This window comes from Amia ocellicauda, chromosome 3 (assembly GCF_036373705.1).
Source record: "Amia ocellicauda isolate fAmiCal2 chromosome 3, fAmiCal2.hap1, whole genome shotgun sequence".
NCBI classification, from domain to species: domain Eukaryota; kingdom Metazoa; phylum Chordata; class Actinopteri; order Amiiformes; family Amiidae; genus Amia; species Amia ocellicauda.
In genome coordinates, this window is record NC_089852.1 from 22516504 (window position 1) to 22529876 (window position 13373).

At 39.5% G+C, this 13373-nt stretch overlaps 1 protein-coding gene across 2 annotated transcripts in view; it reads right to left on the reverse strand.

The window, feature by feature from the left end:
- The window catches only part of LOC136741212 (protein TANC2), a 240496-nt gene that overhangs the window by 205367 nt on the left and 21756 nt on the right, over positions 1-13373 (reverse strand). The gene's annotated exons all lie outside the window — the stretch shown is intronic.

The window sequence follows — 13373 nt, forward strand, 5'->3', positions numbered from 1 at the left end:
AACCCTGCCCAGAATCCTGAACGAGAAATGGGTCATAGCAGTTAAAAGAGTTCAGCATAGCCAGATCCATAGTAAAGCTACACAAATAGACAGTGCCTATAGGAAGTATTCACCTTCTTGGAGTTTTTCCACAAATTCTGATGCATTTAAGTCTTGGTTGGATAGGTAGATATTCTCCACTGAGTCAATACTTGGTAGAACCACCTCTGGCCTCAAGCAGGTTTGCACATCTGCATTGTGCTATATTCGCCCATTGTTCAAGCTCTGTCAAGTAGGGGATTGTTGGAACTGCTGAGCTGCCAGGTGCCTGGTAAGCCAAAAAGGATCACTGTCCCTAAACAAGCTGGATGACTCAAGCTTACCCAACCCCCGGCCATTGCACAGTACTCAGTACTCAGGCACAGTGGGCAAATGACATGGCCCAGACCGAAGAATTTTACCAATTGGATCTGTTGTTGTACATTACAAAATTAACAAATATATATGGAAATTTAGAGACCAATTATGATTCTTCACCGAAAAAAAACAGAAAAACAATAGACAGCCAGATTACAACAGAAATATTTTTGCCAATATAAACAGGACCTCGCAGGTGTTGTTTTGTTTTGCTTGTTTGGCTTTTTGAACATGTAGATGCCATAGACAAAACAATCCCATTGAGCATAATTGCCCAATTGTTCTTAGCAGAGTCAGGTAAAACAAATTAGGTCCCGGAGAATAAATAAAACTATGAATACATTAATTAAATAAATAAACTAATCCTACATAGGAGTGGATAGAGGAGCTTTGCGCTTAATGCTTTTTCAGTTTTTACTGCCTAGAAAGCATAAAGGATTCACTGCAAGAAGACAGGAATTCTCTCTCTGTAACACAACTTCAAGATGGTCATTCAAGCCAAGGAAGGCAGGTCAGACTCTTACAATAATGGAATAACGCATGAATACCTGCGAGCGCTTCATCCAAGTTCTGCTGTGCATCACATTTGTATTATGGGTAAGGTTACAGACTGGGGTTGGGGTTACACGTGATCCACACCAGAGCTCAGAAGAACTACTTGAAGTCCTGAAATGTTATTCCTGCGGTATCCAAACATTACATTTATTAGGAATTGGGCCCGTTATTGTTAAGTGTTTGAGAAAGGTGGATTATATTATATCAAAAATGGAAGCATAGCCATTGAGGAGTTTAGATCTCCGTTTGCAGGATCATTTGAGGGTTTAGAGAAGGAGATCTTTCTTACTGTACATCAGACATCCAATCACACCACCCCCACTGCAAGCTATTTCCAACTGAATCTCATTGTGGATTCCCGTTTCCCTTGCTCGAGCTCCTTGGACCGCGTCCTTTCCCTTTTACCTCATTACTAATACGGTGTATAGAGACGTCAATAAAATCATAATAAAAAAATATATTTAAAAAATGCTTCCAAAGCAGAACGGGAGCAGGCACTGTTAATATGGTACGGCCCCAGCAGGGAACGAGTGTTCATGAAATCAAGGTGCACAGTGGCCAATCGTTCAGATATTTAAAAGAGGAGTAAAAACATTGGGAAAGAGTCGATTTAGATTTCTTGTCTAGAAACAAACACTTTACTGGAGCCAAATAAAATTATGAAACCGTATTGGCATATCTGCATTATATCAGTCACTGGGCTGCAGGATGAGACCGGAGAGGAAACAAAGTTTACACACAGAGCCGGGGTAAAACAAATAACCTTGAAGATAATGGATGGGGGGTTGGGGGACCAAAAACAAAATCTGAAAAATAGTAATATCTGAAAGCTCCAAGCACTAAACCAAGAATAAAAGCCTTAGAAATATGTCAGGATCCTTTACATTGAAGATCTGTTTTAATTATAATTATTTGGATTGATTTACAGAACACCAATACAGTACAGAACAATGCATGGATGCATAACTGCACATTTGTTAGTCATCGGAGTCCCTTCGGAGGGAAGAGGGAGAATGATTTGCAGGGATTTTGAGGGGTGGATCTGTGCTGGTTTGCAGCCTATCTGGGGGAAACTGAGCACATGAAAACATTCAAAAGACCATGTGTTCTTCTCTTCTCAGAACCATCCATGCCATCTTCATTATGTTGCCATCATCCCAAATCCTGCTCCAGTCTGAGGGAATGGGCTTCATTGCCTAGCGAGATTTTTTTTTTTTTTTTAAGCCCTTCAGTTCCTTGCAAAGACAGACTGGCATTCACGAGTACAGAATCCACAGGAGTTTTTTTGGGAACCCTTTTGCCCAGGATTTTTTTGGGTGGCAACTTTAATGTCAGCTTTTTTAATCTCCCTCCCTGCTTATCATCCACTCTGCCAAAATGCCTCAAAGGACTTCAGCATACCTCAATCAAAGAGCTCTATTCCTCCGAGCTCCGCGGGCCGTTTTGTACTCTCTAACCTGTCCCTGTCAACGTACAGAACAAGAACAGATCGCCCCATGTCATCCGAACGGGTTAATGCTTTTCAGATTTCATGCAGAACGCTTGCTCCCGAGACATTCGCTGGGGATATCCTGCCTATTTTACACATAATAAACCCTGAGCTGGATTTTTATGCAGCAGGCTGATCCCTCATTAAGCAGCAAAGTGCTAACTGTAGCAGGAGAGACTGCAACACCATCAGCATGTCATTACGACTCGGTGTAAATGCACAGAGCCACTCACTCCACCCTGCAGTCTAGGTGTCGCACTACTGTCTCACAGTGCCACACACAGGTACTGGAGATAAAGCCATGGCTGATTTGGGGCACCAACAGTATAAGAACAGACAGATGCAGAGGCACACACATGGATGAGTGACTAATGCAGACTCCTTTATTGAGATGTTTGTGGGCTGACACACACCTACGGCCAAGGCTACAGGGAGTAACAAAAGACTGTACCAGACAAATCCAACTGATCCCAGAGTGGCAGGCCAAAGATTACACATTACATTACGATTTCAGTTGGAGGTAAATGGCATCTTTACATTTTTTTTATTTTGGCTGAATCAAAAAGCTTTGAAAAGACATAATTGGTAACAAAGCAGAGTTTAACCTCAAATAAATTAACCACTGAATAACTTTTTCAGATATGAGATATGCATACCACTACCACTACTACCACCACCTATCCTGCAATTGTCATCACAACTACAATAAATACATTAAATAAATTGCACGTTTCACAGCTTTTGATGAAAATCTAACTCTATGATGTGAAAGACACAATATTCACAGGCTGTCACTCATTACTGTCTGTCAAAAGGTTAGGTAAGCAGGTGGTTTCCACAGTAGGGGGAACTGAATAAAGAAAAAGAAAGAGGAAAATAATAATACTATTTCACATCCACTCCACAGAGAGCATAACAATTAAGAGTAATTGTGTTCATTTGTGGGTAGGCTCCAATTCGCAGGCTGATGAGAAATGAGGACCACTGGGGGCGTCGAGAAAAATGAGATCTGTCACACATGCAAATCGGGGGTTGTGAGTCACAGACGCTCTTAACAAACCTGCCATTATGTGTCTTCAAGTCAGAGAATGAAAAATAATAATAATAATGAAACTAGTATGGAAGTGCCTCAGGGTCACAGGAACAATTGAGTGAGACATTGTGTTCAGGGCTACATACCATATAACCCTCAGCTCAGATTCCCATTATTGGTATGTGAGATTTTCTTTACTGTCAATGCTGTTTGACAGCAGGCGGCCTACTGTATGAGAAAGGCTAAGATGAAATGTGCCTTAATACATGGTCGTACAGAGAATTTAATTGAGAAAAGGGTCAACCACCAACACTCAAAACTCACTCATTAATACATTCACAAAAGCAAACAGCACCCACTTCAGTTTCATATGGAACTACCTTTAATTAAAGTTGCATTAAAGTGGCACTATCTAAAGGATCACTGCTGTGTTTCCTCTCATCTTTCTGCTTGATATATTAAGGGATATGAGGAAGAACAAAATTAGCCCTTCTCATTCAATTGGGGCGCTGCTGCTCACTTATTTTTCTCATGGAGGTTGTTGTAAGTCATCTGAGAATTGACATCAGACAAATGAATAAGACAAAAGACAATCTGACATCTTCACCTTCACTTCAGCAGTGGGAATGGCAAATTGCAATGCATGCCTGCACTAGATAATAATTGCTAGGGAATACAAAATGAGGCAAAAGAAAGAAAGAAATTGTCCCTCATGACTTTTTAAAGTCTGAATTCTTAGATGTGTGGAAGAGAAAAACTGGATCCGATAACTCCATCAATTCCATGCTCTGATCAAGACAATGGATACTTAGAGGAGAAGAGAACAGGGACCCAAAACTGCAGCGCCAGCGTTAGAATAATCAGCTTAGCAAGTCCACTTTTGCTACACCTGTTCTGCCAATCCAATAACACATCGCCACCCACAATGCAGGTGGATCTGCCACTCAGAGCCCTACAGTGCATCATACTCAAGTATTACAGACATACCAGAGTGTGGCATTTGGATTGCCATGTTAAAAAGCTGTAGGTGTTCAAATACAATTATACTAATTTATTACAACAGCAATGATGGTTAGGTCGAGTTTCTAACTGATACCCTCTATTGTAATGCATCTGATGACTGAGGCATATAGAACTTGTCATTCCTTCCTTGCTAAAACATTGATATAATTATTTGTCTTGCTTTGCTTGGTTTTTTTTCCTGTTCAGTGTAAGAGCTGAGTAATCACAATGGCCTACTGGAAGTCACCGGATCTGTTAATGCGAATCACTTTGGTCACAAGCAGCAATTACATGACAAATTGTCCACAAGTCGAAGGCTTCGCTCAAAGATTGGCAAGTGTCTGCGCACAGTTTCGATTCGAGAAAATTAAATAATTTGTTTAAAAAAATAAATAACAAATTGCTTTTCCAGTAATGCCTGATCTTTTGGTCTCAAGTATTGTGAGCCATCAAAAGCTTCTTGAAAGCTGTAGCACATATTCAGCCCTCTTCAAAACAGTGCAAAGATCAATTGAGATATGAAGTGTATTCATATATACAGATATACATATATACACACCTATCTACTAACAGCTATGAAAGGGTCTTTCATGAAGAAAATATTAGATGTCACTGTATGATTAAATACTGGCATTCATCCTATAGAAGTTTAAGTGAAAGTGAGTGTCCTCACCTGTAGAGAAGTTATCCAAGTTCACATATATAGCTGCACTCTTGTTTATGACGCCTAGCACTGCGGTGGTAACGGAAAGTAATTAGGTCCCCCGTCTTCACTTGGGATTTCAGGTGCTCAGGTGTATAAAACTACCTAGATTGAGGTTCTATGCAAACCGTGTCACTGCACTCCCTGCATCAGAATACCTGGAGATCGACAAAAATGTAAAAACACTGAGAGCAGATTTTGGAGATCGTCTGCTTTGTATGTAAAATACGTATTATTACTGTCCTTGAAGTGGAACCAAAAACAACACAAGATCAGGCCACAGCCGTTGTAGTTTGTGCCGAGTAGAGGTACAGCAGACACAGCAGAGGTAGTGTCATGAATTATTTAAGGTGACACCCTCTCAACTGCACTGACTTTTTGCCAGCTAGTAAACACTACCAATGATGCTTTCATCCAATTCTGATGATCTTTCATCACATTCTAACCCAGCCAAATGTAATTTACATTTGTTTTTTAATTATAAATAAATAAAAAGCACTGTGACAGCATTTGGAAATATAGCAGTAGGCACTGACCAGTATTTGCACTGTGAATAATAATTACACTTAATGGGTTTTGCTTGTAATGTCTCAGACGGGGAACACATACAGCTTGCATGCCCACTTCACAATATGGCCCCCTCTCTCCAGAGGTCACGCCAAGGCTAGGGAGAGGGTGTGCGTGTGTTGGGCGGGGGGGGGGGGGGGGGGGGGAGTACACAATCCCAAAGTGGGGATAACTACAGTCTAGACACGACTGAGCCTTGGGGTTAGGCCTGCCATCTGCCCGAGAGCTGAGAAGTCTCAATTGGAAAAATGACTAGAGGAAGAAGAGATGATGCAGGAGAAATGCTTGTCCCACACTGACCTACAGCTTCCTGCAGGGCTGCATGAATGAAAGCCAGTTTCTCAAAGGCTAAGGGCTCAGACAAATTAATAAATAACTATAATAATCATAACAATAATAGTTATAACAATACATCTTAAAAAAAATGCCAGGGTGACCAAGGATGCAAGTATTATATCTGACTTTATCTTTATTATTTTTAAGTAAAAAATGTAGTAGTATTATTGCAAAAGAAAGCAAGAGATGTTTGAGGGATACAAAGAAACAAAAAAGATAACGGACCTGCATGAGTACATTTTTTTTTTTTTTAATATTTAATTTTAAAGGTTACAGATGAGGGTTTAATATCTTGAACTAACATTCAATTGCTTATGAAACATCAACATGTTATAAAGCAGCTTAAGCTTCCCCCCATAATGCAAAAACAAAAATGTCTGTCATCACTATAATTTAATCTTCAATCTGAACCTCATAGTGTCCAGAAAGCCCACATAAAGCACAGATTGCCTTTCCTTTACAGGTCACGGGATGTCAATTAAGTCAATTATCACATTAATTACATTTCTGCTGAACACATTTTTAGGGCACTTCAAAAAGAAACTCTCTCAGTGCACTGGGTGACGTTCTGCACAACACAAGGAAAAGATTATACAACCCCCCCTATAATTTCCACATTAGCTCCCTCCACCACTTCTCAGAAGAAGACCATCACAGCACACAATATAGTTTAGCAGAGATCCGACCTCACACGGTTGGGCATATGATCATAAAACAACAAGTCATCCCTCCACAAAAAGACAAACACACAAAATGCTCAACCACAGAAGCAGTAGGGAAAACTCATCTACTTTGAGACTCTGAAGTGTGTTATACGGCACTAGCCGGCACTTTCTGATTCCTTTATAAGGAGCCTTATCAGCTTGACTTTCTTTTGGGCTCACGAGCCACCGGCTGACAGGAATTGGACAAGGAGCCAGATGAGGCTGGACAGTCAGACAGTTGAGTGGCCAAGGCACTCTCTGACACTGGAAGCCCTGTATATATATATATAAACACACACACACATATATATACATATACATCCACATCCCCTCTTTCTGTGGGCCTTCTCTGCACTTCTTACAGGTCAAGCTGTCACAGATCACCGTGTCTTCCCCATCTAATTTAATTTAACACACAGCAGGGAGGGCAGTCGTCTTTTGTTTTACATTTAACCCTCGCTACATTGCACCCGTCCACAGCTCAATCCTGATTCCAGTAGATCACCAGTGCTATTCTTCCATTTGCAAACACTGCATTTATAAAACATTCATGTATGTGTTTGGATTACATGATTATTATTCAAACTAATATTATAATTATTAATTCCCCTGCCAAATTTAAATGATCAGCCTTAACATACAGATCATGGGACACAAGACTGAGCATAAAAAGGAGCGGTTTGTGCACTGGCCTTGGAAACATTTGCCATTTCTCACTGCTGATTTGACTAACAAGGGTTTAGTAGGTATTCAATATCCTAAACTGTGACTGTGTTACTTGTAAATCGCAAGTCAATACATTCTCAATGAGGGAACATGATTTGATCTCTTCCATAAAACAAACCACAACAGAGTATTGGACGCACTCCACTGCCAAGCTAGAGTTCTCGCCCTCAGATATTATTAATGGCCAGCTATAGAATAACTATTGGATTCCAATTTACTTGTCGTAGAAAGTCAATGTGCAAGTAAATTAAATATCTATTAAATCCTTACTTATGGCACTCTAAAAATGAAACGTTAACATATTTTGTTTAATTATCATTGCTCAAATCCAATACCAACGCAGAGCTCTAAGAGGTGAAAGGCTGTGGCTTACACTGTATAAAGAGAAAGATACAAATGCTTTTTTAAAGAGCTGAAACAAGAGGATATTATTGCACAGTACTTCAATGTAGACGACAAATTAAAAACATACTTGAATTGATTTGTATTGTTCACAATTACCAAACAAATAAACACAAACAAAAGACTAAAGGTATGTGCCTCCGAATACTATTACAGCCTTCTCATAACATGCCGTCTGAAACTATCAAACAACAGGAACTGACTTGAACAGGCAACAAGGATCTCGACACAGCTGTGGCGTCTTTCCTCAAAGCAGGCACTTCCGTATTAACATGGATATACTCGTTAGCAGACCACCAGTGTCGTGGTGGTCTCTGAGGATGTGGCACGATGGGAGAATGCCAGTCAAACAAGGTCACCTTTCTCTTATTAGTGTTTCTACAACTTTTTTTTTCCTAAACCAGATCAAAAAATAAAAGAGGGAGCAAAGAATGTAATCTAATAGAGATTAAGTGCAAGCAAGTTGTTAGTGGCCAATAAATCCAAGCCTCTGTTCTGAAATGTAGGTTACTTAGAAGTATTTGTAACGTATCTATTAAATGTTAAATTGGGAGGGTGAAGACCAACTCAATCATGATTTACTGAAGGTGCTTTTAAATCTAATGTCAATGTTTAGATTTATTCTGTTGTTAAATGTTCAATTGGATGAGTAATAATAGGTGGCATTAATAATGTTATTGTGATGATTATTAACAGTTAATGATAATTAAGGCAATATCAGATTTAATTTGTAACTAGCAAGTTTTTTGTTTTTTTTTGTTCCCGCATTCTGGGCTGGTTGTTTCAGACCCTGGGGTTTAGATTTGAATTGTCCCGTTTCCGTTAATTCCAGGAGGATTTATTTCTGTTACTGTTCAACATGATTCAGAGATAGGGCAGGAAAGCCAAACTACAGGCCATCTTGATCTTAATCAGGGTGAAAGGAGATCAGCTTCTGGATTGTCAAATGCATTTCCTGTTTTCTCACTCACCACAGTAAAACTAAACTAATTTCAAATCAATGTCACACATCTTCACTTTAGATGTTTCTGTGACAGGGAAAGAAAAAGCATCCATTTCCATGAGAGCAAGTGTGGGAATTCAATCAAGGTTCTAATCCCAACATGACAATTTTCCTCATTTTCGCATTGATGAAAAAATAAACCATCTTCAGTTATTTGGAAAATCAATTTGGCACACCATTTAGGCTATTCCAAATTCTGTCGGTTGATGATTGAACATTTTGTCAAAAGGAATGTGCTGCAATACTACAAATATTCATCACAACAGCCTGAGAATTGAGGAATTTGCAGAGAAGCCTACCATTCCAAGGCACTGAATTCTTCAACTGTAATCCTCAAAGCAATTTCTCAGTTTATATCAGAGCTCATATCACAGGATTTGTGGCGAGTTGTTTTTCCTGCTGCACTACCCTGTTATTCACCAAGAGTCTGTGAGCGAAGGGAGTGAACTCGAGGCATGAGAGGACCTCCACCGGACAGAACTGGCTGTGGGAGACGGGGCCGGTTTGTCTGAAAAGAGCAGTCATTTTTCTGATGGGTGCAGCAGAGGATTTCTGAGTTATGGGCTGATAGAAAGGGCCTGTACGAGTCACAGGCGCTTCAGAAAGACAGTTGAGGTTTGCAGGCAGAAACCTCAAATCAAACAAGCCATTCCAATAAAGCAGATCGACAATGAATGCAATGGAATCAACCTGATTGTGCTGTTTTTTTTTTTAAATAAAATACACTGCAACAGTGAAGGACAATTTGGGTACAATCCCCAACAAACATATTTTTATGTAATGCTTAGGTTATAGACAGACATCAAATTAAAGAGGAACCTTGCAAAATGACTTGCTATTGAATCAAAGGCATTATTACTGTATAAACATATGGGTATATTTATTTAGGAGAAAATAATCATTCAAGCTTCAGGCTTTGGTTTCAGAGGGGTGGATTTTCATGAAGGTCAGAAGAATATCAGTTACAGGAGGGTCATGATTACTGTGGAGTTTTTCATATTTAACCAGCCACTACACACTATCGTTCACCATCGCAATTTTTTAGGGCCTTAAAGGATATGACCAAAGGAGGCCAGAAGTCAAGACGAAACTGTGCAACTGGTCAGACAGGCTAGGCCATAGCATACCTCTGTCCATAGCAACCTGTCAACACTACACTAATGCTACTCACCAAAAATAGATTTGAACAATGCTTACATAGAATACTCAAAACAAATAAATAAGGGGATATGTTTATTTGTACACCTTTTTGTACAAAATCTTCTCACAGAATATTACTTATTTCAGAATGAGCCGTTGGAAAATGGACCAAAATTCTTCCCTGTCAATATATTTATATACTGCATACATTTTCTCAGAAAGTGAATTAGGTTTACGAGAAGGAATTTCAACTCCAATGTCTCCATGTCGTTAAAGTAAATCATGATAAGTGCTACTCAAGGTCCTGTCCCTATTCTTCAGCCTCATCGGGAAAATCAAGTTAAAAAGAGACAGTGCTGGTACAATTTATCTGGCCATTTCTACCAAATGTTCAATCTTTTCGCCTTTTTAAGAAGGAGAAAGTGAAGAGGCCTGTTGAGGGGGGCCTATTGAGATGGATGTAGCTGAAAACCAGAACCGCAACTTCAATCAATAAATCAACCATCACACAACGGCACCCCATATTAATTAACAGAACGTGATGCAGTGTAATAAAACATGATCAAAAATTTGACAGGGGCAGGAAGGAGCAGGTCAATAAAATACTTCCAAACCAGAACAATCCCATTCCTTGAGAAAGAGGGAGAGATAGGGAAAAGGTGAATGCCAACTCACTGGAATAAGAGAGGGAATACATAAAAGAGCTACGTTCCATGAGAAGGACAGTTTGCAGGCAGAAGGCACAGGGAGCATTGTTTAAAAAAAATACACAGCTCCTAAATCCCCTCTATTAAATATATTACGCACTGCATCACCTGAGTGGAAAAAGTGCGTTTCACAGCCGCCCTGCTGAAAGGATCCCATTGTCTCCGCAAGGATGAAGTTCCAGGTGAAAGGTCAAGGGTGAGGGATGCGTCTAGGAGTGACACACACTGGAGCCCCCATATGACATCTCTGCACCACTCCCTGTTAGACTGTCTGGGAGGGAGAATCATTTTTAGGAAATAAACAGATGGTGTGGAGAAATGTGGAGGAGCAGGATGCATTCACACCTCGAGATTTTTTTGGTTTCTTTTTTAGGAAGTGGCCAGCTTAAAAATGAGCGATGTGGGCGTTTCAAGAAATTGATCTTTTTAAAGCCAGTCCTAAACTAAGGGACTACTGTATAATTACGTTCTTTACATGGTCCTATATGAATAGGGCTTACAGGTAATACTAGAACAAGGACGTTAAAATTGTAACGTATGCTAAAGCTCGCAGAATGCAGTGGTTGCAGCTCAAATAAATCAGGTTCTGTCACATCTTATCTAAACACAGGCATACATGAAGTTTAAATTATATACAGTTGTAGTAAATCATTCTCACCATTAATTTCAAATGTTGTTCTAAGATTAATTTAGTTGGATATATAGCATTTCTTTATCCATTCACTGATCACAGATTCAGCACAGAGAAACAACTCATAGTGATTCTCCTGCTTTGAAGAGATGGAGAAGCCTAAAAAAATAAGGGTACTTTAATTTGATTCTGTGTGTGACTGTCTATGTATGTATGTTAACCTACTTCTGTGTCTAAGGTTGTGAAACTCTGGTGTCGGCTATTTTGGCTGTAAAGACACCTGTGATACAGTCATCCATGACATATTTTTAAATGTTATGTATTACACAAATATAAGCAAACCCATATGCATGAAATCCTTCAAACTCACTGGTGCAAATCTCCTTCAACAGTAATGAACCGTACCAGAGGTCAGGGTCTCATTAGAGGTTGTTTCTCTAAGGTCTCTCTGACCAGCTACTTACTGTGAAAGAAACCCACATAATTACTCCAGGGCTGCGAGTATAATTGGCACATCCAAGTGCTAACCAAATCTGTAAACTAATTCTGCCTTTCCCCACTGCCCCATAGCTCAGAAAAACCTAGTCTAGTTAAGCTGTAGATCTAAACTGTGGGACAGAGGTGAGTGGGAAATATCAGCAAGCTCTGCTCAGGAGGATGACCGAAGTGCATTCCTAGTTTAACATTAAGCACTTGTTAAATCCGTAATCAGCCGTAGAGAAAATGAAAGCCAAAATCCACCATGAATTACTGGTTATATTTTTGGGGCCAAAATAGGCAAGTCATCTTGAATCATCTTTGAACTAATTAATGATCAACATAAAGAGAAACAACTATACATGGATGTAATTCCCAGTTGATAATGTCGAAGATATTTTTGGTTTGGTTATATTTCACCCTAGGAATGTTTAAAAAATGTGGAAAAGAAAAAGAAAAGAGAAAAAAAACATAGGTGCAACCAAAGTCCAAAGCAGTTTCTCCATAATAGGAATTTCACACCACCTTAATAACAACTGATTCTTATCCTGAACTTCAAACAACAACGACACTCACAGACAGCACAGAGGAAAATTTATAAGGGCAGAATTTTTTTTTAAATGTTTAAATCTAAGCATTTTAGCAATTGGTTCACAATTGATAAAACAGAACGAGACCTCCAAGCACGATAACAATAAAAATTAACTGTTCCATGCAAAACATGAAAATTCACATTTTATTTTGCAAAATATGTTTTAATTTATCCATTTATTTATGCATTATTGAGCATGTACCAGCCATGAGAACAACAGCACAGCCTGCCTGAGATAAGTCATCAGATCTAATGTGGATGAAAACAATTATGTGTCATTCATACCCTAGGAGTGAGGTAATGAGAAGATCTCAAGTGTACAGATGGCTTTTCTACTTCAGAAGAGGGAGAAAACAATTCCAGGGAAAAAAAAAAACTAATGTTACAACAATTAGCTTCAAGACAGTCTTCTATTTGAACCCTATTTGATTAAATCCCATGGATCATCAAGGAACGGTCTATCGAGCCAGCGAAACAAATACGTCTGAGCAGCCGCCTCGTCCGCTGCAGGTTTCAACAGCTACAGGCTTGTACACCGGCTGCACTGGGCAAGCAGCAGGACAGGCTGTTTAATAGCATCTTAATCTTATACAGGTAGGTTGGTCACATTCACTGCTTACAGGCATCAGGTCACGCCCTGGCTGTTTTGGCAATTGGGGGAGAAGTAAAATGCTACAAAAGTATCTCACTTAAGGAAAAGGGAGATTGGGCAACACAGGAAAACCTGCCAGATCCAGGGTCGAATTTTATATCAGGTTGTCACTCGTGATGGCTGACGTTCAATTGCATCTTAAAGCACAAAAAATTACACTGGCTACTTTTATGACAGACTCCTTGACTAACACAGCTGAGGATAGGATATGGTTATGTTAACTCATATGAATTGTACTGTACTCTACTGTAAAGAACA